At 49.3% G+C, this 26,150-nt stretch overlaps 1 protein-coding gene across 1 annotated transcript in view; it reads right to left on the bottom strand.

The window, feature by feature from the left end:
* Positions 1-26,150, bottom strand: part of LOC109550088 (thymidine kinase 2, mitochondrial) — an 886,444-nt gene that overhangs the window by 543,788 nt on the left and 316,506 nt on the right. Inside the window, exon 15 of the mRNA XM_073796974.1 lies at positions 11,988-12,154. The gene's annotated coding sequence lies outside the window, so the exon portion shown is untranslated. The remainder of the gene's footprint in view (positions 1-11,987; positions 12,155-26,150) is intronic.

Raw genomic sequence — 26,150 nt, 5'->3', positions numbered from 1 at the left:
CATGTGAAGTGCTTACTTATAGCATGTGCCCGGCTTCTCACAAGACTACACAGATAGTGAACACTGATTCTGGACCGTGTGTGACACTGTGACATCACTGCATTGATGGAAAGTTCTCATGCTGAGCAGTGCAAAGCAGGGGCCCATGCCTGAGCCCCAGTGTCCTCATCTGTTAAATGGGATAATAACAGCGGCTACCCCGGAAACTCACGTTGAAGATTCAGCGATGCAAGTTACATAAAGCTTAGCACAACTCACGATATAACACACACCAATACAGGTTGGCCCTCATTAGAGGCAGACCTCAGAGACATTGTAAATTCAGTTCCAGACCACTGCAATAAAGTGAATAAATATCACCATAAAGTGAGTCACATGAATTTTTTGGTTTCCCAGTGCATATAAAAGTTGTGTTTACACTATACTGCGGTCTATTAAGTGTGCAATGGCATTGTGTCTATAAAAACAATGTACATACCTTAATTTAAAAATACTTTATTGCTGGATCATATGGTGACTCTATTTTTAGTTTCTTAGGGAACCTCCATACTGTTCTCCATAGTGGCTGCACCAATTTTCATTCCCACCAACAGTGCAGGAGGGTTCCCTTTTCTCCACACCCTCTCCAGCATTTCTTTGTAGTCTTTTTGATGATGGCCATTCCGACCAGTGTGAGGTGATACTTCAGTGTAGTTTTGATTTGCATTTCTCTAATAATTAGCAATGTTGAGCATCTTTTCATGTGCCTGCTGGCCATCTGCATGTTTTCTTTGGAGACGTGTGTATTTAGGTCTCCTGCCCATTTTTTGATTGTTTTTTTTTAATATTGAGCTATATGAACTATTTGTACCTTTTGGAGATTTAAGTCCTCGTCTGTCACGTCGTTTGCAGGTATTTTCTCCCAGTCCACAGGTTGTCTTTTTGTTTTGTTTATGGTTTCCTTTGCTGTGCAAAAGCTTATAAGTTTGATTAGGTCCTATTTGCTTATTTTTGCTTTTATTTCTTTTGCCTTGGGAGACTGATCTAAGAAAATATTGCTACGATTTATGTCAGAGAATGTTTTGCCTATATTCTCTTCTAAGAGTTTTATGGTGTCCTGTCTTACATTAAGTCTTTAAGCCATTTTGATTTTATTTTTGTGTATAGTGTGAGGAAGTGTTCTGACATCACTGATTTACATGAGGCTGTTCAGCTTTCCCAACACCACTTGTCCAAGAGACTGTCTTTTCCCCATTGTATATTCTTGCCTCCTTTGTTGAAGATTGATTGACCATAGGTGTGTGGGTTTATTTCTGGGCTCTCTATTCTGTTCCATTGATCCATGTGTCTGTTTTTGTGCCAATACTATGCTGTTTTTATTACTTTGTAGTATAGTCTGAAGTCTGGAAGGGTTACGCCTCCCGCTTTGCTTGTTTTCCTCAGGATTGCTTTGGCAATTCTGGGTCTTTTGTGATTCCATATAAATTTTATGATTATTCTAGTCCTGTGAGAAATGGCATGGGTAATTTGGTAGGGATCACGTTAAATCTGTAGGTTGCTTTGGGTAGCATGGCCACTTCTTATTTTTTAAATTTATTTATGGCTGCGTTGGGTCTTTGTTGCTGCACATGGGCTTTCTCTAGTTGCGGAGAGCAGTGGCTACTCTTCGTTGTGGTGCGCGGGCTTCTCATTTTGGTGGCTTCTCTTGTTGTGGAGCACAGGCTCTAGGCGCACGGGCTTCAGTAGTTGCGGCACATGGGCTCAGTAGTTGTGGCACATTAACTCAGTTGTTGTGCCTCCCAGGCTCTAGAGCGCAGGCTCAGTAGCTGTGGCACATGGGCTTAGTTGCTCCGCAGCATGTGGGATCTTCCCGGACCAGGGCTTGAACCCATGTCCCCTGCATTGGCAGGTGGATTCTTAACCACCGCACCACCAGGAAAGCCCAACCATTTTAACCGTGTTCATTCTTCTGGTCCGAGAGCATGGGATATCTTTTCATTTCTTTGAATCACCTTCAGTTTCCTTTATCAGTGTTTTATAGCTCTCAGTGTAGCTCTTTCACCTCCTTGGTTAGGTTTATTCCTACGTTTGTTTGTTTTGACGCGATTTTAAGTAGGATTTTTTTTTTTTTTTTTACTTTCTCTTTCTGATATGATCCCACAATCTCACTCCTGGGCATATATCCTGAAAAGATGAAACTCTAATTCAAAAAGGTACATGCACCCCAATGTTCGTAGCAGCACTATTTGCAACAGCCAAGACATGGAAGCAACATAAGTGTTCATCAACAGATGAATGGGTAAAGAAGATGTAGTGTATACATATATATAACAGAATATTACTCAGCCATAAAAAGGAACCAAATACTGCCATTTGCAGCAAAGTGGATGGACCTAGAGATTATCATACTAAGTGAAGTAAGTCAGACAGAAAAAGACAAACATGATATGATATCACTTATATGTGGAATCTAAAAACTAATACAAATGAACTTATTTATAAAACAGAAACAAACTCACAAACATAGAAAACAAACTTATGGTTACCAACGGGGAAGGGCGGGAGCGGGTGTAAATTAGGAGTATGGGATTAACAGAGACACATCACTATTTATAAAATAGAAAAACAACAAGGATTTACTGTAGAGCACAGGGAACTATATTCAGTATCTTGCAATAGCCTATAATGAAAAAGAATCTGAAAAAGAATATATATATATATTATATATATGACAATCACTTTGCTGTACACCTGAAACTAATACAATATTGGAAATCACCTATAGTTCAATAAAAAATATAAATAAATATCAAAAAAATAAAGAAATCCATTATCCAACAAAATGCTGTATTGCTAAAAAACGCTAACCATCATCTGACAACACAGGGTTGCCACAAACCTTCAATCTGCAGAAATACGGTATCTGCAAAGCACAATAAGGTGAAGCACTATAAAACAAGGTATGCCTATATTGCAAAAAGTGATACGTAACCTAGAACTCTCCCGCAAGCAGAGGTCAGTGCCCCACTAGAGAGATGGCGTTAAGTGACTTGCCAAGGGTTACCATCTGGTAAGCAGAATCCTCAAAATTTGCGTCTTTTCTCCAAAATCCATGTTTCTCCCTCTTCATCGATCGCCGTTGTTACAGGGGCTGGGTTGCTTCCTCAGTGAGGGCTGAAGGCCTTAGCCTGCCATTCGAGCCCTTTACAGATGGGCTCCAAGCAGGCGTTTCAATTGTATCTCCACTTCTATCCACCACTCCCCAAATGTGCGCCATTTATTCTCTCACCTCTGAGCTTCAAGGCACACTTCTGCACGCGCTCCAATCCTTCCCCGCCTCCAGAGCCTGGTCCAGATGCCTCCCCGCCATGATCTGCCTGCCAGAAGCGCACCCCCCTCTGCTGAGGCCCCGTAGCACTTTGTCAATTATCTTAGTCGTTCTGATAGCCCATCCTGCTTACGAGGCATATCTGTCCTAATGGACTGTGGGCTCTTAGGAGGTGGGATTTCTCCTAATCGTGTCTGTTCCGGCCTGCTGCCTTCAGTAATTCAATCTAACACCTTCTGTTTTTAAGTGGGGGTTAGGGGAACACATGTTTGCCATAAATCAACCCGTTTGACTCCTATGAGATGTCACAGACACACTTAACATTATTAATTTTCCATGAGGCTCAGCTGTGAAGTGTTTGGCAAACTGTCCGTGATGAGCTTTTGACAGTCACTCATGTTGGAAATTCAGAGCAGCAGATGGGTGTGGTAACCCGCATTTGGCTTAAAGTGTAGTTCAGTGTTTGTGCGTTTTCACAAACTGCAACTTTAGATTCATGCATAAAGGAGAGAAAGAATTCAAACTCAAGTTGTGCATTTCAAGGAGCTGTGTTAATGCTTTCAAACGGGAAGCAAACTGAGGGTCATAGAGAGAGCCCTGCAGAGGGGGGCCGGAGCCATGGGATTAAGTCCCCATCTCTGCACCACCTGGGCTGTGACCTGAAGCAGCAAGTCCTCTTCCAGGGCCTCTATCTGCTCAACTGTCAAGTGGGGAAGTTGGACCAGAAGACGTCTGGCTCTTGTTCTAGGTCCCACATTCCAGGACTCGTTGGATACCAGCTCAATGGAATTTGTTGACTCTGGGATTTGTTTTGTGGGACCAGCAGGGATTGAGAAAGCTTTGAGGGTTCTTGGCCCTAGAATGACCTCTGTTGCTGACCAGAGGCCTGAACCTGAAGTCCCTTTGTTTTCTGGATTCATTTGCAGACAAACAGATTCTAAACTGTCTCTGCAATAAGGAAAATGCTGCCCCATAGGAGCAGGGCTTTAGGGAAATAGATCAGGTTCTATTTGTTTTGCAGAAATACATCCAGGCCTTAATATCTCTTAACTCCCAGCGGGATTACTAAACCTTCGCTCTCGGGGATCAGCCCATCCAACTGCCTTATTTTATAAATGGGGAAAGTGAGGCCCAGGGAGGAGAAGTGACTTGCCCAAGGCCGTAAAGGGCAATGGGGCAGAGCTGAGGCAAGGATCCTGTTCTCCTGGTTCAGGGACTTCCTTTCCTACTGGCCCTGTGCTGTGGAACTTAATGCAGGCGTGGCTGGGCTGGGGAGCCCTCCTGAGCCCTCCTGGAAGGAGGGGCTGGATACGTGGAGCCACGTGAACCCCTTATCTCATCTCTCCTGGGGTCGAGCAGGTCAGAGCTGGAGGGGCCCCTGGAGAATGTGTAGTCCTGTGGTCTCCATCCCGGGAGGAGCAGGCAGCAATCCTGGGGTAGGAAAATCTCCATCCCCAACGTGATGGTAGGGTTACATGAGGTCAAGAGGGTGGGACCTTTGCGACGGGATTATAATGCCCTTATAAAAAAGGATCTCACCTCTCCACCATAGGAGGACACAGTAAGAAAATGGACACCTACAAACCAGGAAGGATGCCCTCCCCAGATACCGAATGTGCCAGCGCCTTGATCTTGGGCTTCCCACATGCAGAACTGTGAGAAATCAACATTTGTTACTTAAACCCCCAAGTAATTTGTTACAGCAGCCCAAGCTGAGACACTAATCTTACACAACCTCTTCATTTTATAAATGAATAGACTGGATCCTCAAGAGGGCAAGTGATTCGTTTAAGGCCACATGAGACCCAGGACATTCTGCTAAACCATGATCCGTTTGTCTTTCCGTCTCACTCCCTTTCTAAAGGGTCAGAAAATTGTCCACCCTTATGGGCACGTCCGGAGAAGGCTCCAGCCACTCCAGTCCTCTGCCGAGCCGCTGGAATGCTCAGTCAGGAGGACTTGAAAGATTTCATGTTTTCAAAAAGCTGAAATCGAAAGGTGCTATCATTTTCTTGAAATACATTCTTTTGAATAAAATGTCTATTCTGGATGCCAGCAGCAAGCTTTGAAACATGTTGAGGATGACATGATTGATAACAAGAAGGCTTTTCCAAGGTGTTTCTAATTTCATCTTCCTGGTTAAAGAATGTGAACTTCCTAACATGATGTACGGCCTAATAAGAAGGTGTGCTCCGACCAAAGTTATTTATTTATGCTTCCATCTTTGACAGAAGAATATTAACTACTGAGAAAATCATAAAGCCAATTAGCAAAAGCTGAATAATGTCCATGTGAGAACGTGAGCGTAGAAACACAAGATACTTCTCATCCGAATGGCAGATCACAGACATTTTCTGCCCTCCTCCGGGAAGCCATGGCCAGGGCACAGCGGCTCCTTTCTCTCCAAGGTGCCCTCAGGTTGGCCTTGATGAAGTCCTGTCTGGGAGCTGATTCTGGGATGCTCAAGAGAGAGTCACCCTGGCCGTTGAATTCCCTCCCTGTGGGACCTGCAGAAAAATGCGTTTCTGGGGCTTCCCTGGTGGCGCAGTGGTTGAGAATCCGCCTGCCAATGCAGGGGATGCGGGTTCGAGCCCTGGTCCGGGAGGATCCCACATGCCGCAGAGCAACTAAGCCCGTGCGCCACAACTACTGAAGCCCGCGCGCCTAGAGCCCAGTGCTCCGCCACGAGAGAAGCCACTGCAATGAGAAGCCTGCGCACCGCAACGAAGGGTAGCCCCCGCTTGCCACAACTAGAGAAAAGACCGCGTGCAGCAACGAAGACCCAACGCAGCCAAAAATAAATAAATTAATAAATTTACAAAAAAAAACCGCATTTCTGCCCATCCTGCTACTCAGCCAGCTGCCCTCCAGCACTGAGCGCAGATGAGGAGAACAACAGGGAGAGGCGGAGCTCCAAAGATGGGCGCTCCTCTCCTCTGCTTCCAGAGGGAGTCTGCTGCTGCCAGGGAAATGGGGGTAACAGCCCCCGCCCCCTGCCCCACGCCCCCTCATCTCCTCCTACTTGTCTGCTCTTCCTGACAATGTTGCTCCCAGGAGCTGCAGAGTGAACAAATCTTCAGTGAGCACCTACCATGTGCCAGACACCAGCAATACAAAACACACACAGTCCCTGCTCTCCTGGGGCTCCCAGGCCACAAGGCATCACGGCAGGACGCCCCTGGGGACTCGGGAGTGAGCTCATAGGCTGAGATGATGCTGTTCCCCGCTCCTCCAGTCTACCTTGTCTCTGAAGCTGAGGAAAGGAAGTGGGGATGGGGCCTGACAACAGCTTCCAAAATTAACAAGAGGTTAATTTCCCCAACACAAGCTGCAAATCTCCTGTTATGCTTCCAGAAAGGAACAACAAACAACCTGAGATTTCACTTGGAGGCTGTAAATTAGTCTTTTCCCCAGCACCCTGGGCACCAATCTGTCACCTTGCATTCTGCAGCCCAGTGCTAATTTTTAATAATTTCTTGACAACCGCTCACTCCACATTAAATACATGACACTACCACGGTGCAGTTCAAGAAAGCAATGGTCTTCCAGGCAGAGAAAGACGTCCCTCATCACCCTACTCTCCACCTACATAATTAGCCAATGGTCAGATCTTCCTGGAAACTGACCTGTATGTTTTTTCCATCACAAATAACTGGTCTTTCAAGAAAATGGCCCCTCTCCAACCTGAACCACCAATGGTAACGAAAAACCCAAGCAGGGCTCTCATTGCCCTCTGTCCCCTGACCCCCTCACCTTGTCTACGGGCCTCACTAAAGTGTGGGAATAGGTTTTTCATTAAGACTCCCCTGCCCGGAATTCTGAAGATTCCCAGCTGAGAAAGCTGGTTGCAAGAACGAACAGAGGTCAGACCTAGGGTTGTAGAATCCTAGCCTGTCTGAGCTGAAAGGAACCTTGGAGACAGTCCCACACCAGCCCTTGATTTCTCCTTTTCCAGAGAAAGAAACTGCCTCTGCCCACACAGCAATCAATAACAGGGCTGGGGCGGGACCCCCACCCCATCCCTGCTCTGGGCCACTAGATCATTTCCACCAAACCACAGCACACTCCACATTCAAGTTTGCTCATTTCCTGGCCCCAATTTATCATCCTGGGATTTAACACCCTAAATAAACTGTGCAGAATTCCCAGGAACTCTTTAAGAGTCCAGTCCCACGTGTGTGATGAAAACCATCAGAAACTGCAGACAAGATGTTCACACATGTGACTGTGGAGAGCACATCTCTAAGCCCCTCCAGCCTGAAATCTCTGATGTCACTGGTAATCTCTTCTTCCAGGATAGAGTACACAGAATTTCCATTTCTCCCCAATGACAAGTAGGAGTTTGCAAAGTTATAAACTGTTTTTCATGACCAAAAGGATTAGTCTCTCTATATCCCTACCTCATGAAATGCAAGAGGTGCAAGAGATCATTTTCAGCCCAAGGAATCAACCACGAAGTTGAATGCAAACATCGTTATTCATTACTCAGCTGGATCTTCTTTGAGAGGGATTTCATCATAACACGATTTGGACAAACTCGCAGAATAATATTAAAACCATAAACTATGTAGAAGTACACATGGTGGCAGGCACAGGATCTAAGTTGGGAACGCTGAAAGTTATTATCACGTTCCAAATTTAGTGTCACAATGTCTAAGCACAGCTCATAATGTTACCTATCAGACTGTTTAGGCATCTTTATTTCTTGTCGGGAAAAAAAAGTTGTCTCCTGTCTTGTTGGACAGTCTGAGTATCTATCTTACATCAAAGACAACAGAATATGTAATTTTACGTATTCCTGTACCCATAATTTTAGTACAAAAGGACTTTGAACTCAAACTGAATACTCTTTTTTTTTTTTTTTTTGTGGTACGCGGGCCTCTCACTGTTGTGGCCTCTCCCGTTGCGGAGCACAGGCTCCGGACGCACAGGCTCAGCGACCATGGCTCACGGGCCCAGCCGCTCCGCGGCACGTGGGATCCTCCCAGACTGGGGCACAAACCCGCATCCCCCGCATCAGCAGGCGGACTCTCAACCACTGCGCCACCACGGAAGCCATCAAACTGAATACTCTTGTTCAGAAGTCCATTTGTGAAAGTCACAGCAGAGCAGCAAATGAAGAACATTATATGTTACATGCAACTTATCTTGCTTTTTTTTTTTTCCAGTAAGACTGAAGAAGAGAAAAAAAGTGTCAGTGTTTATAAGTAACTTCCTAAAGTCTGAAGAATTACCCCTTTCGTCATTGTAATTTGGTGATCAGCTCCTTAAATGTGTAATAAACTGTTCGTGGGAAATGGGACTTTTTATTTGTCACGGAATTTGCAGAGAATATATCAGCCCACTGGAGTTCTTGGCACCATGTGGGTTTTCTGGGTTTGAACTTTGATGGTGCACCAGGACCAAAGAAATGGGGCAACGGTGCAATCAGCCACACAGAGAAAGACAAATACTATATGATCTCACTATATGAGACATCAAACTCCTCGAAACAGAGAGGAGAATGGTGGTTGCCAGGGGCTGGGGGAACTGCGGAGATGTTGGCCAAAGGGTACCAACTCCCAGTTATAAAATGAGTGAATAAGCCCTGGGGACCTATGTACAGCAGGATGATGACAGGTAACAATACTGTATCATAAACTGAAAGTAGCTCAAATGGTAGATCTTAAATATTCTCATCACAAAAAAAAAAAAAAAGAAATGGCAATTATGTGAGGTGATGGAGATATTAACTAACCTTACTGTGGCCCTCATTTTATGACATATACATGTATCAAATCATCCCATTGTACACCTTAAAATTACACAGTTATATGTCAATTTTATCTCAACAGAGCTGGGAAAAAAGATAGCTAGATGGAGATGAGCATCAGATGACAGGGCTAAGATATGTGGGTACCACCTAAGCACTAGAACTAGGAGAACATCTTCTCCTGGTCCTGCCACTTATTGGGTCTATAACTTGTAGCAAGTTACTTAATAACCCAGATTGCTTCCACTTTCTCGTTTCTAAAACCAGGATAACAATAATAATACCTCCTTCATAGAACTGTGGAAATACTGGGTTGGCCAAAAATTTCATATTACAGAAAAACTCAAACCAACCCAACAAATGACTAAGAGATCTTAGCTGGGCTTCCCTGGTGGCGCAGTGGTTGAGAGTCCGCCTGCCGATGCAGGGGACACGGGTTCGTGCCCCGGTCCGGGAAGATCCCACATGCCGCGGAGCGGCTGGGCCCGTGAGCCATGGCCGCTGAGCCTGCGCGTCCGGAGCCTGTGCTCCGCAACGGGAGAGGCCACAACAGTGAGAGGCCTGAGTACAGCAAAAAAAAAAAAAAAAAAAAAAAAGATCTTAGCCAACGGGTCCTGGATCATAGTAAACCCTCAAAAATGTTAGCTGTTTCTCTCCTCCTAACACCCAAAGAATCCTTTTCTCCCGGTTCCTAACTTGCCTTTGATATCTTCTCCTTTGGCTTTTCAAACATGAAAGTGTCAAATTTCAGGAAACTGTTGGGTCAAAATCTACACGCACTGTTAAGACTGCTAATGATTCCAAATTGCCCTTCAAAAATACTAGTACATTTTACACTACATGTGCACACAAAGCTGACAGGCGAAACCAATAAGTAATTTCAAAGACCATGAGAAACTTACTAAGTGCACGGAAGCATCTGCTGTGTATTTATTTTCAATGAAAGAAGCTGCAATTATTTTGATAGCTGTGAGAAGTGTTTCTATATAAAAAGACATAAACTATCTTGCTTACTCCACTCCAAAACAAGAAGAGAAATGGGGCGACCATATCATGCCCCTCCCACCCCTCTTCCTTCATCCATTTGTCTTGACCTCACCGTATTTCCGTGAAAGAACAGAAGGCATTAATCGAGTCCCTTCATGGTTCCTTACCAAACCCAGCTTCAGCTGGTCCCACTTCTCCCTTCTTGCCTCTGCTCACAGAAGAGGCTCTGTCCTTCCCACAGACCAGTCACTGCACGTGTGTCAGGACCTAGCTCCCTCTAGCCTCTGACCTGCCTTCAAATCTTCAATGTCCAGACATTCCTCCCTGGATTCCGCATCCTGCGTCACCCGCCACTCCCTCACCCCCACTCCCAGCATCCCCACCAGTACAAAAGCACGCACCTGAGCCTCCCATCTTGAGCCAAGAACACACTCTCTTTTTTTGGGGGGGGGGGCATGCCCTGTGCCTTGTGGGATCTCAGTTTCCTGACCAGGGACTGAACCCAGGCCACAGCAGTGAAAGCACCGAGTCCTAACCACTAGGCCCCCAGGGAACTCCTGAGAACACTCTCCCTTGACCCCACGCCCCCATCTTCACTCAGGAGGCAGCCTCACACCAGCCCTGCTCCTTCACCACCTGTTCATGAACAACCCACTCCCCTGGGGCTTCTGCACCCACAACTCCATGGAAACTGCCCCTCCTAAAGTTACCACGGTACCTCCTTCTTTGCTCGGATTTGAATGACGGCACCCCCCAGCATTCAGCCCTCAGACCCACTGGCAGACTTCCGCAGCCCCGTGCCCACGTTCCCTCAGCACTGACCATACCTGAGCATGCAGTCCCCACGGCTTCAACCACAGGCAACCGCACCCTGCCCGAGGGCCTTTCCTGGTCACTGGAGTGTGCTCAGCTCACACAGGCAGACCAGAAGGGCCGGGGGTCAGTACCTCCTGGAAGCAGCTCTCAACCTTGGCTGACGGGATCGGTGGATGAATACCCCAGCCCCCTCACTGTTTTGGAGGGATAACCTTGAGGCATGTACTACAATACCTACCAGAGTTCCCACACTGGGTTGAGCCCCACTGTGATTATTTAATGGTCTCTTGTCTGGAGTTGCTATGGACCCGAGTCATGCCCCCCACACACACAAATTCATATGTTGAAGTCCTAACCCCAATGTGATGTTATTTAGAGATGGGGTCCTTTGGGAGGTAATGAGGTTTAGATGAGGTCATGAGGGTGGGGCCCTCATGATGGGATTAGTGTCCTTATAAGAAGAGACACCAGAGATATTGCTCTCCCCCACACTCGCGCCCTTTCCCTCCCTCCCCACCTTGTAAGGACACAGTGAGGAAGTGATAATCTGCAAACCAGGAGGAGAACCTTCAACAGAACCCAATCATGCTGGCACCCTGATCTCAGACTTTCCACCTCCAGAACTGTGAGAAATAAATTACTGTGGTTTAAGCCACCCATTCTACAGTATTTTGTTATGGCAGCCTGCACTAAGACAGGGTTAGAAGAAACAGACTGAAGCCAGCTGGTTCAAGTGGCAACAACCAGGCTGGAGATACGAACCCAGGAGGCCTCGGCAGATAGACAAGTTGATGAAACAATAAAAGGGGGATAAGGTACTTTCTATCTCACAGGGTGGTTGCGAGGATTGAAGCAGATGCCTCACACCCTCCGCTCAGCTCGCATGAGGGCACATATCAAAGGCTGGGTAAGTGGGACAGTTCTTACTGTTCTTATTGCAGGTCACACAAGGAAACATTCTTAGAATCATAAAATCTCGGAGAGATCATCCAGCTCCTTTGCAGGTAGGGAAACTAAGGCCAAGGCAGGAAAACTGACCTGCCTGGCATTTTTCCACCATTAAAGTTTGTTTTTATAAGATTTACAGACCCAGCAGTAAAGAAGGAAGGTGAGATTTAACTGTACCTTGACAGTCAATGAGACAGGAGCACACCAATAAACCTTCTCAATGCCAAGGCTGATGAGCTTTGGTCCTGATTCTGTGACTGCTTCCCTCGTCTGATGCTGCTGGTCTCTCCTCCTATTGAAACTCTTCTGACTTGGTTTCCATAAAACGACGCTCTCCTGATTTCCTAGGAAAGAAGAGTAATAAGAAAAAATTAAAAGGCAGAAGGGAAAGTGACTTAGGGTGGGTTCCCTAGAAGCAGAGCCCATGGCAGGATTGGGGTAGCCCTGAGTCCGTGAGGAGGGCTCTCAGGATGCGGGGAGTGAGGGAAGCGGGACAGAGGAGGAGCTAAGAAGGATGCAACCTTGAGCAGAGGCTAGCCTGATCCCGTGGGGAGCCCTGGAGCATGAACTGCACCAAAAGTTTGCCCTACCTGGCAAAGGAAACCAGCATTGTGTGCCTCAAGTTAGTCAGTGCCCTGAACGGGCAGCCATGGCAGGAACAGGGGGCGTTCCAGGGCAGCTGCTCATCCGGCAGCCCCCTTTTGGCTGAGGGCAAGTCTGCAAAAAAGGGGGCAGCTGGGAGTCATTAGCACCCAACCTCACAGCCGCTGGTCGAGCCCCAATTGCATCAAAAGGAAGGGAGGGAGGAATGAGGGAACGAAGGAAGGATGCATTAAGTGATCACCAGAGAAGTGCTCTAGAGGCAATAACAATTCTCATTATTGCAATCTTCCTGAAAACCCAACCAAGTCAGGAGGTAGGTGTTACTAGCTTCAGTTTACTGATGTGGAAAATTGGGGGGGGGGGTGTTTCAGAGATTTTGAAGGAACCATGAAGTGACCCCCAGCCCCAGAAAACGACCAACCAATGTGAGAAAGTGTCAGATTATTCACTTTTAAAGAGCAGTCCACAGAGGCCAAAAGGACCTCAACAAGCCCTAGTCCTAGAATTAAGGAGCAGGTATCCAAGACCTGAATTCCCTGTACTCCTTAACCTTTCCAGGCCTCAGGTTCCAAGTCTGTGAAATGGGCAGGACATGAACTGACTGTGGCAGCCTGAGGGTGGTCTCCAACAACCTCGACACCGTAATCTCTGGATCCTGTGAATGTTCCCTCGCCTGGCAAAAGGGACTTTGCAGATGTGATGAAATGAAGGATCTTGAGACGGGGAGATGATCTTGGATTATCCAAGCTCTAGGTGAGCTCTAGATGTCATCACAAATACCCGTATAGAGAGAAGCAGAGGGAGATTTGACACAGAAGAGAAGGCTGAGTGAGGACAGACGATTCAGAGAAGGAAGATGCTAAGCGACTGACTGAAGGAAAAGGCCACAAGCCAAAAACTACAGGAGCCTCCAGAAGCCAGAAAGGCGAGGAAGCGGATTGTCTCTGGAGCCTCCCCAGAAGGAAGCGGCCCCACCAACGTGTTGCTTCTCAGCCCCAAAGACTCTCTTGGAGCTCCTGACTTCCAGACCTGAGGATAACTTTGTATTGTTTTAAGCCACTGAGTCTGTGGTCATTTGTTACGGCAGCAACAAGAAAATGAATACTGAACATCATTTCACTCTTAGGAAAATTGTGAAACAAGCTAATGTTCCCAAGGCCCGGGGCGAGGCCCGGGGTCAGCGGAGACCTGGGGGGGAGTGGGGATGGGGATTACAGCTCGAGTTGCCCAAATCACAGCTGCTGGAATCCACCGCCTGCCCTGGAGGCTTCCTGCGCGGTGCCACAGCACAACTCCCCGCTCCGTCAGGACCAGGGCAGGAGAAGGATGGAGTTCAGGAAATGTCTGATTGGCTTTGAGTTTTGGGGTTTGCAAATCAGGCATCCTGAGCGTGAATAAGGCTGACTCTCGAGCTGGGCACTGATGGGGGTGGTGACCTACAGAAAGACCTGCAGGCCTGGAAAACGTGTGCAGCCCCGATGAACAAACACCTGGAACACTCAGGCTACTTCATGGGGCTCCAGGGCCCCAGCTGAGAGCAGGATGTGGAGTCAAGGGAGGAGAGCTGTCCCCCCACCTCTGCCACCAGTTTGCCCTGTGACTTTAGACGGGTCCCCCGACCCTGCTCTCTGGGCCTCCATCTCCAGTCTGAGACAGCAGGGGGGGGACGCGGGTGAGCCCCGGGGAGCCTGCCTTCTCTGATGCTGGGTCATTTCACATTCCTGGTCAGGCCCGCAGCCAGGAAGGTTGACCCCACTGGACGCTCAAGATTTAGAGGATCACAGAGCCAAAGGCTCAGGAAAAGCAAATCCCAGGGCCTCCCAAAGACAGTTAGAGAGGCAAGACGGAGGAGGAATGTCAAAATATTTTGTCTAAAAACAGGCCGAGGCAGCCTGCAAAACCCATATTGCACATGCATCCCAACCAGACAGAAACGGAAGGGAGGGCGCAGCCCTGAAACAGATACATTCACAGAAACAGGAGAACGTCTTCCTCTGGTGGCCTGTGTTAGCCAAAAAACACATAAATCGATTCCCAGGGGAGTACGGCGATTGAAAAGGGATCGGGGCTCTGGAAGCGTCTCGATGACAGCACTGCCCAACGAGCTTCCAAAACTCCATCTCAAGGGTGTGGGAAGAGAGAAGCCTCTTAACCAGAGTGGAGGGAGCTGGGGGTGTTGTTTGCACCCTGTAACTCCTATGACAGGAGGAGGAAGCTGAACTTGAAGAGGAAAGTCACATGCTCAAAGTCAGAAAGCTACAAAGCAGCTGAGATGGGATTCAAAATCAGGACTGTTGAATCCCAAGTCCCCCAAGTTCTGAGCCGCTAGGAAAACTGTGGAGATGAATTCAGATGAATTCCTTATAGTAGGCCAACCTCAGTCATTGACGGAAAGTTCTGGAGGTTCTGGGCGCATGCCTAAACTTTGTGATGCTTGTGGTAAAATGAAGTTATCATGCTGGTCTACAAGCCAAGTGTCCATCACTCTAACAAGGACAAAAACCAGGATGGAAGGATCAAGCACGGCCTAGGTTGGTCCTCCAGGCCCCTCCAAGGCCAACAGGCACTGGCTTGCTCTCAGGAAGGACTTTTTATAAGTCAGAGCTGACGGTGGAATGGGTTCCCCTAGAGGTAGTGAGCTTCCCATCACAAGGGGTATTCAACCAGAAGATCTTTCCAAACCACAGACTTGACAATATCAACCTCAAGGTTTCAGGCCTTTCCCATCTGCCCTGCCCCAACCCCAGTCTCATGCACACCCCTTTTCCACCAGCATCTTCTCTACACACCTGAACTTCTCACCTCTCAGTCTTCAACCACACCGCCCCCTCTGCTGAAATGTCCATGAGCCTTTTCTATACCTGGGGATTCTAAAACGCTTTTACAGATCTGCTCAAATGCCTCTCTTTGGCCAGCCACACCCTCAAGCCGTTTTGGGGACCTTTCCTCTGCATTCCCCTGCAATTGACTTTATTTACATCCTTCCCCATCTCTCTGGGGATCAGCTAACAACCATGCCTTCGTTCCCCTCGTTACCAGCACCATGCCTAACTCTAAGTAGGCCCCCGTGCATGGGTTTTGCACGAGAGCACCCAGCTTGGGTGGTTTGCGCTCTCCAGCCAAGCTTGCTGCCTTTCCACCTTCCCAGAGGGAAAACCCAGGCCCTGACACACCCACAGCCCTGCCCTGGCTGACCCGGAAAGCTCTAGGCCCACGGGGGGAAGCGGGGAAGCTTGTGGTCAACCTTGAAGCTAAGACCATGACAATTTTATTTTTAAAAATTTTAAAACTCAGGGAAGAAACAATTGGGAAGCTCTATTAGGGGCCTCTGGCCTCAGAAATCATAAACGTCAGTGGTATTTTAAAAATAATACCTTCCTGACGCTCAGGGGGCTCATGGAGGTTCGCTGGCCCCCAGCCATTTGCACTGCCTCCCTCTCACACATTATAGCGGGTCTCCCCAGCCTCGCTCTGAATTTCTGCTGTTCCAACACTGAAGACAATTCTCTGGCACACAGCCGTGCAGACCAGACAGTGAGTACAGTCCCTCTCCTTCCTCAGAACAGGAATGCAGGGGACTGGCTCTCGGTAAAGAACCCACGGACGGACGGAAGTCACAGCCCTTCTCTTCAAATAAATTGAACACGGGGAGCTGCCCAGGGCCCCCTGAGGCAAACCAAGTCCAGTGGAATGTCTCCTATCAAGTCATCCCGTGGAAAACCCCAGCAAGCTCTCACGGGGCCTCAAGGACACGATCGGGGTGACCTCCAAGTGGACACCAGTGGATTTGATAAGAATGAAAACACCCTACACTGTGTAGCACTTAGTTATTGCAAATGGGTATCACACACCCACCTCTCATCTAGTCCTTCCAGGACGTGTCAGAGGAGACGCCATCGGTCTCTCCCCGTGTGACACATGGAGCCTGAGTCCCGGAGAAGGAGAAACAATTCTCCCAGACCAGTTTTACTGATTTCTAACCCCGAGCTCTCCCTTTGATGTCTTGAGAGTTACCACCAGCAGCATCCTCTTCTCAACTCTCCCTCCACAATACCCAGCCCAGGGTCTGCACAGAGTAAGAACTCAGTGCAGTTAACCCTTGAACGACACGGGTTTGAACTGCGTGGGGCCACTTACACGTGGATGTGTTGCACTAGTAAATACCGCAGGACTACACTACCCACCATCGGTTGAATCCGCGGATACCAAGAAACTGTGGACAAGGATGGCCGTTATGAATGATAAGCGGATTTTCAACCGCACAGAGGGCCGGCATCCTTAAACCCCTCCTTGTTCAAGGGTCAACTGTAAAATTTAACTGAGCTCATGTAATTGTATCCCTGTAGTGAAACAGAAAAGCTGGCACTCGGCTTTGGCACCGACACATTTTAAGGCGCACAGGAAAAGGCATTGAGATTGGGGGGTGGGGGTGACACTGAGTGCTCCACTTACAACCCAGCACAGGCATTCACGGAGCTCATGAACAGAGCCAACTGTACTCTCCTGACCTCAGAACGATCCACCATTTCCCTGGAAGGTCACACAGTGGCCAAGTGGCAGGAGCAGGTTTTGAATCCAGGCCACCTGACCTCAAAGTCCCTGCATCAACTCCCAGAGGGAGTCTGACTGCCTGCCCATCCCAGCCCCCACTCTTCTCTTTCAGTGCCACTGTTCACCCCTTTCATCTCCATCTCTTTGACTTTTAGGTATTTGTATCTTGTTGCTCACCTCCACTGAGATGGTCTGGGTTGAATAGCTTTATATCCATCATTTATACCTTAAAAGAAATGAGAGTGAGTCGAAACATTAGCCCTTCAGGAGGACCTGGGTTTTCAACCATCTCTTCCTACGATCCCTGGCACAGAGATTCAGAGGGTCGCCGGGGGGTGGTATTTCAGACAGGCCCTGCCCAGGAAGGCTGCTCATGGATTTGGCAGGGAGCAAGTGCAGGGGAGGTTTGCCAGGGCTGCCCCAAGGGAGTGCAGTTTTTAAATCCTCATGAGTGGTGATCCTTGGAAGTCGCTTGGAAGTTAACACAGCAAGAAGCACAAACAGCCCGCTCTTTGCAGAGGAATAGGTGGGGCAAGTTCAGTCAGAGGACCGAAGAGGAAATGCAGAGCTGCCATCTGGTCCTCCACCTGATCAGTCTCCCACATGCACCCCATTCTCCCAGTCAGAGGGAGGAGGACGCCAGGCCTGCTAGCTTGAAGCACTCCATTGGGAAAAAAAGCTTTCCATGTGAGGGACTGCACAAACTCCTCTGCCTCTCTCTTCTACCTCTTCACGTGACAAGGCAGAAGGCCATTTATCACCCACGGTCTCGCCATGCTGGGGTCGGCCCACGTGTATCAGTCAGGAGAGACCAAGGTTAGCTGCTGTAACAACTGCCCCACGCTCAGTGGCTCACCCCCACAAAGGGTTTGTCATTTCTACATTCAGGGCAGGAGAAGGGAAGGTAGCAAATCACACACTAGCCCTTAAAACTGCCCAGAGTGACACCATAAGCACTTCATTGGCCCCAAGCAAGTCAGAGGCCCTGCCTAACTTTAACCGGTCAGAGAAATACAATCCTACCGTTTGCCCAGAGGTAAACAAAATATTTGGTGAGGGGCTTCCCTGATGGCGCGGTGGTTGAGAGTTCGCCTGCCGATGCAGGGGACACGGGTTCGTGCCCCGGTCCGGGAAGATCCCACATGCCGCGGAGCGGCTGGGCCCGTGAGCCATGGCCGCTGAGCCTGCGCGTCCGGAGCCTGTGCTCCGCAGCGGGAGAGGCCACAACAGTGAGAGGCCCGCGTACCGCAAAAATAATAATAATAATAATAATATTTGGTGAATAGCGTGAAGGACTATAGCACTGTAACAGTAATAATAACTATGATAAAATATTCAAAGAAGCTGACGTTTACTGATATTTACCACATACCAGGCACTGGGTAAAGTGCTTTCTATCCTTTATTCCATTTAATACTGGAATGGATGCTGGTGAAGTGAAGGGAAAATACAAACAAGGTAGATGCTAATATTAGCCTGAATTTATGGATGAGGAAATGTAGGCTCATGAATTCAAGGGACTTGCTTGAGGTCAGATATTTGGAAAATGGTGGATCTGGGACTCGAACCCAGGACTCCTGAGACCATGCCTGCTAATTACTACCCTGCTCCCAAATACATATTTAGGGCCCTCCAGAATGGTGGAAAGGCAACTACACCAACTTTGAGATAGAAACACTGCTTTCTTATCCTAGCCCCCATCATCTGTAGCAGGTGGTCTCCAGGTCCAGGAGCAAAGTGCCTTCCTTTAATCAAACAGATTCAGGTCTGTCTCTCATCCACCCAGCTGCCCGTGGTGTGCCAGACCCCACATCAGGCAGGTGTAACCTTTATCTGCCTTGATTCTCAACATGCACGTGGCAGGTAGATCCCTCTGTCCCCATTTTGCAGCTAAGTAACTCGAGGCACACAACTAATTAGAGCAGTTTTGAACCCAGCTCTAGCTGGCTCCGAGGCTTGCGATGACCTCTCCATGGGGAGGTCAGCCCAGGCAGGTGTGTGATTGTAGAGGACCGGCCGGGCATGGGGGTGGGGGTGAGAGCAGGGGAGTCCCTGAGTTCATATACATGTGGGTGTACTTCTGCAGCCCAGCCCCTCCCTTCCTCACTTCAAAGGGAGTGAACCCTAGACAGGGTGGCCTCTGCCAGATTGTTAAAAGCCCCCACTGGTGACTCCTTTCTCTTGGGGTAAGGCATCTCTGCCTCTAGAAGTCTTCTCGGGAAGACAAAACATTAAGTCCCTGTCAGGCAGTGCAGTCAGTACAAGGAAAGCACGTGGCTTTGGAGCTCAGTGCAAATAACATCTATACCACCTGGAAGCTGTGTGACTTTGGGCAAGTCACTTAACCTCTCTGGGCCCTGGTTGCCACAAAATGACAGAGTTGGGCTGCATCTTCCTGAGGATTTCATCCCTGATCATGTTTTAGGAACTAACGACACTCTGATGAACTCAAGCAAACGACAGGGGGTGAAAAAAGGTTCATGGGCGAGTCAGGGGATGAAACTCCATGCGACAGTGGAAAGCAGCTAACGGTTACAAGCCACTCCTCTGTTAGGGGTGGCTGCATTGAGCGCAGGACCCTCATTACTGCATGTGGTTCCCTCTACCGCCCCGTGAGAAAAGAGCTCTTATTATCCACAGTTTACCAGGCAGAAATCAATAGAGCAGGACTAGTCCCCAGGCCTGCAGAGACCCAAGTATGTACTCAACAGCAGATAGCTAAGTGCGTTTGTAGGGGAAAGACTCTGAAGGGATCTCTTTGCCACTTCTTTTGGTTTTTAGTCTAGTAATTGCAAAAATAATACAAGCTCATCCTAAATTCTAACAATATTTTTATTTTAAGTGAGCATCTTATCCCCTGCCGGCTAATTCTACTCCAAACAGGGGTAAGCTCTAGTAATGTTTTCGCGAGGTTCCTTCCAAGTTTTCTCGATGCCTCTACATAGGATTATACAAAGTAGGATTTGTTCATCATTTACTCAGGGCCTGCTGACAATAGTTATAATCGTCACATTTACACAGCCCTTCCTGGGGCCAGGTTCTATACCAGGTGCTGAGGACAGCTGTGAACAAGAGACACGACCCCCACTCTGGGGGGCCGTCAGAAATACTCTGCAGCTTACCCTGTCCCCCACTTACCAAATTACGAATGACCCCACTTATCCCACTTACATCCTGGGCCGTCATGCAAATCACGAGATCTACCACACTTTTTAAAACGGAAAATCTCCTTGTGTTTTTTTTTTTGTTTTTGGTTATTTTTTTGCGGTACGCGGGCCTCTCACTGTTGTGGCCTCTCCCGTTGTGGAGCACAGGCTCCGGACGCGCAGGCTCAGCAGCCATGGCTCACGGGCCCAGCCGCTCCGCGGCATGTGGGATCTTCCCGGACCAGGGCACGAACCCGTGTCCCCTGCATTGGCAGGCGGACTCTCAACCACAGCGCCACCAGGGAAGCCCTCTCCTTGTGTTTTATAAGTGTATTGCCCTTGATTCAACCAACCCTGTACTGATGAATATTTAGGTTATTTCCAATTTTTTGCTCTCACACACAAAAAAATAATCCACGTTTTTAATGCACTCATGCTAGCACTTACATAAAGTTTATAGATTCCTCGAACGTAAATGTTTATTTTATCTAGACGATAGTCTTTTCATGGTGGGAAGCTTTGGAGTGGACAGCAGGTTCCAAGCAGGACTGGGGGGCACAATCTACCCCTTAGGGGACTGGGCAGGAAAAGCTGCCACCCAGCTTCTCTCCTTCGTTACAGAACTGAACTCTCAATAGAAAGGGCACATCCTGACCTTGAAAATCCCCCTTCAGCCCTTGCTGATTTCCCATTCATGGGCACATCACCTGCTCATCACGATAAATGCCTCCATCTACCGCGGGGATAGGGAAAGCATAACCGGAAGAAGGATCAGGTTCAGGCGGAGGACAAACAGCCGTTGCTCCGTCACCACAAAGCGCTGGAGCTGCTGACCCGTGGCTCGCATCCCCTGACGCTCACGAAACCCAAAGCCAGCTCTCTGGTCCCTGAGGGCAGGGCTCAAGGCGGACACTTCTCTTTCCCCCACCAGTGGTTACACCGGAGCCTGACTACATTGTTAGTGCTGTATCAATACTCCCTTGGAACGGCCTGACTACTGACAAGTGTTATTACACCTGGAAGGCACACGTGGTGGCTGGGCGTCTGAAAGAGACCATCCTCCTGCGATCCTGCTAGGTAGGAAGAGAGGGCAAATGCGGTGTTATGGGAGTACTTCCCGCTATTCCAGCAATGGGGGTGGGTCTGGGAAGGCATCCTGGAGCGAGAGAGGCTGGAAGTGGGACGGAGGAGTGGGGAGAATTTGGATAAACACAGATAGGAGGAGAGGGCGTGCCAGGCAGGGGAAGGACCCAGACAAAGATAAAAAGCCTTAAGCAGTGCCCTGCGCCTCATCAGCGCTACGCAGGGATGTGCTAGGGCCAACTCCTGCCACCAAAGGAAAGCTTGCGTGTTGCCAGCCCAAACATTACCGCTTGAAAGAGCGGGAGTCCGTACACCAAGGCAATCAGCAAACACTGTAAATCAGGACTTTCCTTTTTCAGCCGGTTTTCCAGCACGCGACTCTACATACGCGTTCTCTATCATTACAGGAAGCCACAAAAGCATTCAAGCAGGAGGGTGACACGGCCAGGTGTGCCTTTGTAAAAGGGTCACTCTGGGGCCAGTGTGGGAGGGACAGTTTGGGACAGGAGTGGAAGTAAGGAGACGGCCGGGAGGTCCCTCCAGTTGTCCAGGAGAGTGATGTGGAAAGGAGGCAAGGGACAGAGTCTATTTAAGAGGGACGACTGATACCTTGGTGACTGGTGGGATGTGCAATGTGGGGGAGGGGGAAGGCAGGTACCAAGGCCATCTGAGCTTTAAATGATGAAAAACCTTTCTCCACTTGGCAAATGCCTGGCCTTCTCCACCTGATCTCCCACCTCCCCAAAGGAGAAAGAAGATATGTGAGGTTGTTTCTAGAAAACTGTGAGGCTGGCAGGAGAAGGGAGACTTCTTACTCTTAGCCTAAGGGAAGCAGTTTCCTCCTTCATCACCTCTTCCCCTTCCCTACCTCCTCCTCACTCTGCAACAAAGCCCTCGTAAATCTGAGGCATAGATATGCCTCATCACTGCTGGTCCAGCCCCCCATCTGCATCTCTGCTTGGAACTCTGAGCCCCACAGATACAAACACCCAAAGTTTATGAGCAGTACCTGCCATTAAATCTTCGCCAGACATGTTTCTGATATAATCCTCTCCCTGCACTGTCTGCCTTGGGGTGTAAAATCCAGGAAAGTTGAGGAAAAAGGAAAGGTCTGGCTGTAGAGAAAGCGCACTGGCTGCAGAGATGGACCCGGGGTGGAGCTTGGCTCTGTCTCTGGAACCTCTCAGAACCTCAGTCTCCTCTTCTGAAAAATGGAGCTGCGGGACCTCCCTGATGGCGTGCAGGGGACACGGGTTCGATCTCTGGTCTGGGAAGATCCCACCTGCCACGGAGCAACTAAGCCCGTGCACCACAACTACTGAGCCTGCGCTCTAGAGCCCGCGAGCCACAACTACTGAGCCCGTGTGCCACAAATACTGAAGCCTGGGCACCTAGAGCCCGTGCTCCGCAACGAGAAGTGCGCGCACCACAATGAAGGGCGGCCCCCACTCACCGCAACTAGAGAAAGCCCGCATGCAGAAACAAAAGACCCAACACAGCCAAAAATAATAAATAAATAAATTTATTTTTTAAAAAAACAAATGGAGCTGCACTCTCCAGCTCAGAGGATTGTTGTGAGAAGGAAATGAGGAGTGGTAGGGTGGGCCCCGCACACGGAGCCTGACAACAGCAGGTACCCACTCTGCGTAGCTGGTCAGGGGAGAGAATGTGGATTCTGGAGACAAACTAGCCTGGGGTCTGGCCAGCTCTCCAGCTGGCTCTGTGCTGTGTGCCTCTGGGCCATTTACCTAACCTCTCTGGACTGCAATCTCCACCTTTATGGTTATTGTCTTGGGCCGGCCAATCAGCATCCACGCCTCAAGTAGCCTTATCTGTAAAATGGGGCAATGCTGTCTGCTCATCACAGGGTTTAGGTGAGACCCAGCCTCACATAAAAGTGCTTTAAGAAACCCTCACACTACACAGATGCAAGATCTTATTCCAAAAAAATCTTTTACACATTTTGGCCGAGGGAGGAAGAATCTGTAAAGCACAGAAGACACTATCTGCTGCTGCTTCCAAGCCCAGACGCTAACACTCGCAAGTGTCCATCATGTCGGCACCCTGAACACACACTGTTGAACCCGTACTCTCCAGTCACTGGCTACACAGATACGAATGCACAGCCCTCGATACTGAGGGCCCCATGCCCTGGGCCACACAGACAAGTTGACAGGTTATGTCGGCAAGCAAGTTCGCCAGAGGACAGAGCCAGATGCCTTGAGAGCACAGAGCAGGGCAGCTAACTTTCGGGAAGCACAAAGAGAGGATGAAACACGCCCCCCACTGCTCACCCTCCACACCTGAATGGCGGCCTGGTGCAGACAGGTGAGGCGAGCTGCTCAGATGGTCACGAGTGTAGACAAGGTTCTAACTCAGCCCAAGGAGCCTCCAGCACCCCAAACCTGAAGTGAGGGAAGCCCCCACTCCTGGGAATGCTTAAAGGTAAAATGTCCCTGCTGCATGGAGCATGTTATTTTTGTCACCAGTATAAGGGACCAAGCCCTTCCCAGGTGCGAGGTGCTGTGCTACCTTGGAAAGCCCCGGCTCCTGCTTCAGTGCCCTTTCCCATGGAGTCACGAAGCATCCTGTGAGGCCAGCCTGGGCTGCAGTGGGGGGAAGACTGGCCTGGCAGGGGGCTGACCTGACCTGACCTGCGAGGCCACACCAGCTGGGAAGCCCCTCCCGCCCGGCCTCCCAGGTCCTGACCTTGTCTGTCACGTCAGGGCCCCGTGCACATGCCCAAGGGCCTCCACCCGCCTCGTCCTCTCCCAGCACCTCCTGCAGAGAGGCAAGACCCCACCTTCCTCACAGGTGTCCGCAGAACCCCTCACTCTGCCGGGGAAGCAGCGTTTCTCTCTTACCATGAGAGTCCTGCCTTGCTTTTTATCCTTTAATAAGGTTACAGTAGGGCTCGGGGGAGACGGATTTTGGCCTCAGGCTACATCTGCCCTTCAGTTAAAACCACCCTGACTCCCGCCAGGATGGAAAACAAGTCTCCGAGCCTCTCTTTTATAGTCTTTGTTAGATCCAAATCCAGAGTTATTTTTGCCCGTAGATCGTATCAGCCTGGAGCCCATTTGCCTCCAGAAACTGACCCTCTTGCTTAAAAAGCAAAACTTCACCCGCGGCACGTCAACCAGCCCAACTCTCGCCCATCCCAGGCTCCTGGGAGCAGCCTCCAACTTACAAATGCCATTTAAGAAAATCTGTTCTCTCCTCCAGGAAGCCTCAGGCTCCCTCCACTGCCCCCCAAACCTGCAGCATCCACATTCTCTTCATTCTCAGGCGGGCATGCGGTTTCGGACTAGAAAATGTGTTTTTATTTTCCACTAAAAATATACGGAGGGGGAGCTTGTTGTCTTTCATTACACCGGGTCGCCTGACAAAGAGCATCTGGACAGAGGCGAGGCACGTTGAAAGGGGAAACCGTCGTTTCCAACAGAATAAAAGACAAAGTAAGAAAAGCACCTCCAACCCAGCAGCGCTCAGAGGGAGCCTTCCTCCCCTCTCCCGGCGCTATCCGGGCCCTGACAGTCTTGTGCTGCTATTAATTTACCAGGCTGGGCCCAGACCCCAAGGCCAGGCCTGCCTGCTGAGAGGCAGAGCTAAAAACAGCTCCAGCCTCTGAAAGGGGCCGGCTGAGCGTCTAATCGCTCAGCTTTCTCCTTGCCCTCCCTGCAGACTCCACTCGGGAGACAGGCCGCCTGGAGCGCAAAGGCGTGCTTTGATTTGGAGAGGAAGAAAAAACGAAGGTTGTGAGGTGTGGAGACAAAATCGTCCAGGCAACCGACGGGAAAATGCCTCTTGGCTGCCACCGGTGCAGGTGTGGCTCCTTTTACCACGGGGCACAGGCGGCGCGACCAGAGGAGGAGTTTGTGGGCGCGGTGAGGGGTGCCGCTTGCATTGGGAGCCTGGGAGCAGCGGAGTGGGATGTTATCACCCATCCCCGTGGCCCGGTCACAGAGGAGCCCTGGCCACAGCTGTGAGAGGTTTCCTGTTATAAAAGAAAGTTAGCAGGTGGCTGATGGAGTTGCTTAGGTCCTTTGTATATTTCATTTGGGCCAGGATGGGGAGGGAATAAGCATGAATCATGTGCATTTGGCAGAAAGTTGCCAGACCTTCATTCATCTATGCATTCCCTTAGCCTACATTTATTATTAATAATCGTGGCACCATTAGCAGGTTTCCATTGTGGACCAGGAGCTGTGCTAAGCACTTTCCCTTGGGTATCTGATTCAGGCCTCACAGCTTCCCTGTAACACAGACATTATTACCCCCATTTTACTGATCACGAAGCAGGCTCAGGAAAAAGACAGTGGCTTGCCCCAGTCCGTAAAAGCAGAGATCCAAAGCCAGACCTGACCAACTCCGAAGTCCAAGCTCTTTACCATGAGGATCTCCTGCGTCCCTGTGTGCTCTCTTTACCTGGCCTTGTGGTAGTGCTGGAATAAATGTCTGATGCAAGAAAGATTTCTGGAATGACATATTACAGGTCCAGCCTGGACGTATGGGTACTAAAAACTGGATTCTGTTCTCACCTCTCACTGCAAGACTCTCCTGGGCAGAGGGTAGCAGAGAATTCAGGCTGAGTGAACTTCCAACCAGGCCAAGAAGAGGGCTGGCCAAGGGGACTCTGTTAGCAAAAATGGTCCAGTTCTCTACCCCTCTCGTGACCACATCCTTTGCAAAGTGATTTAGCAGTTCATCTGATCTGGAGACAGTGTCTCTTTTCCCATCCTTGAATCTGGGCTGGTCTTGCGACTTGCTTCGGTTAACGGAATGCAGAGAAAGTGATGCGCAGAGCCTAGGCCTCGAGAGGCTTGCGGCTTCCACTCTCTCTTTCTCTGAATCTCGCCATTATCACGTGACAGCCCTACTGGCCTGAGGCAGGATTAGAGGCCTGGGTCCCAGTCACCCCCATGACCCTAAGCCACAGCCTTCCAACCACCACATA

This window comes from Tursiops truncatus, chromosome 19, assembly GCF_011762595.2.
Source record: "Tursiops truncatus isolate mTurTru1 chromosome 19, mTurTru1.mat.Y, whole genome shotgun sequence".
Taxonomy (NCBI): domain Eukaryota; kingdom Metazoa; phylum Chordata; class Mammalia; order Artiodactyla; family Delphinidae; genus Tursiops; species Tursiops truncatus.
This window is presented reverse-complemented; position numbering and strand designations above follow the sequence as displayed.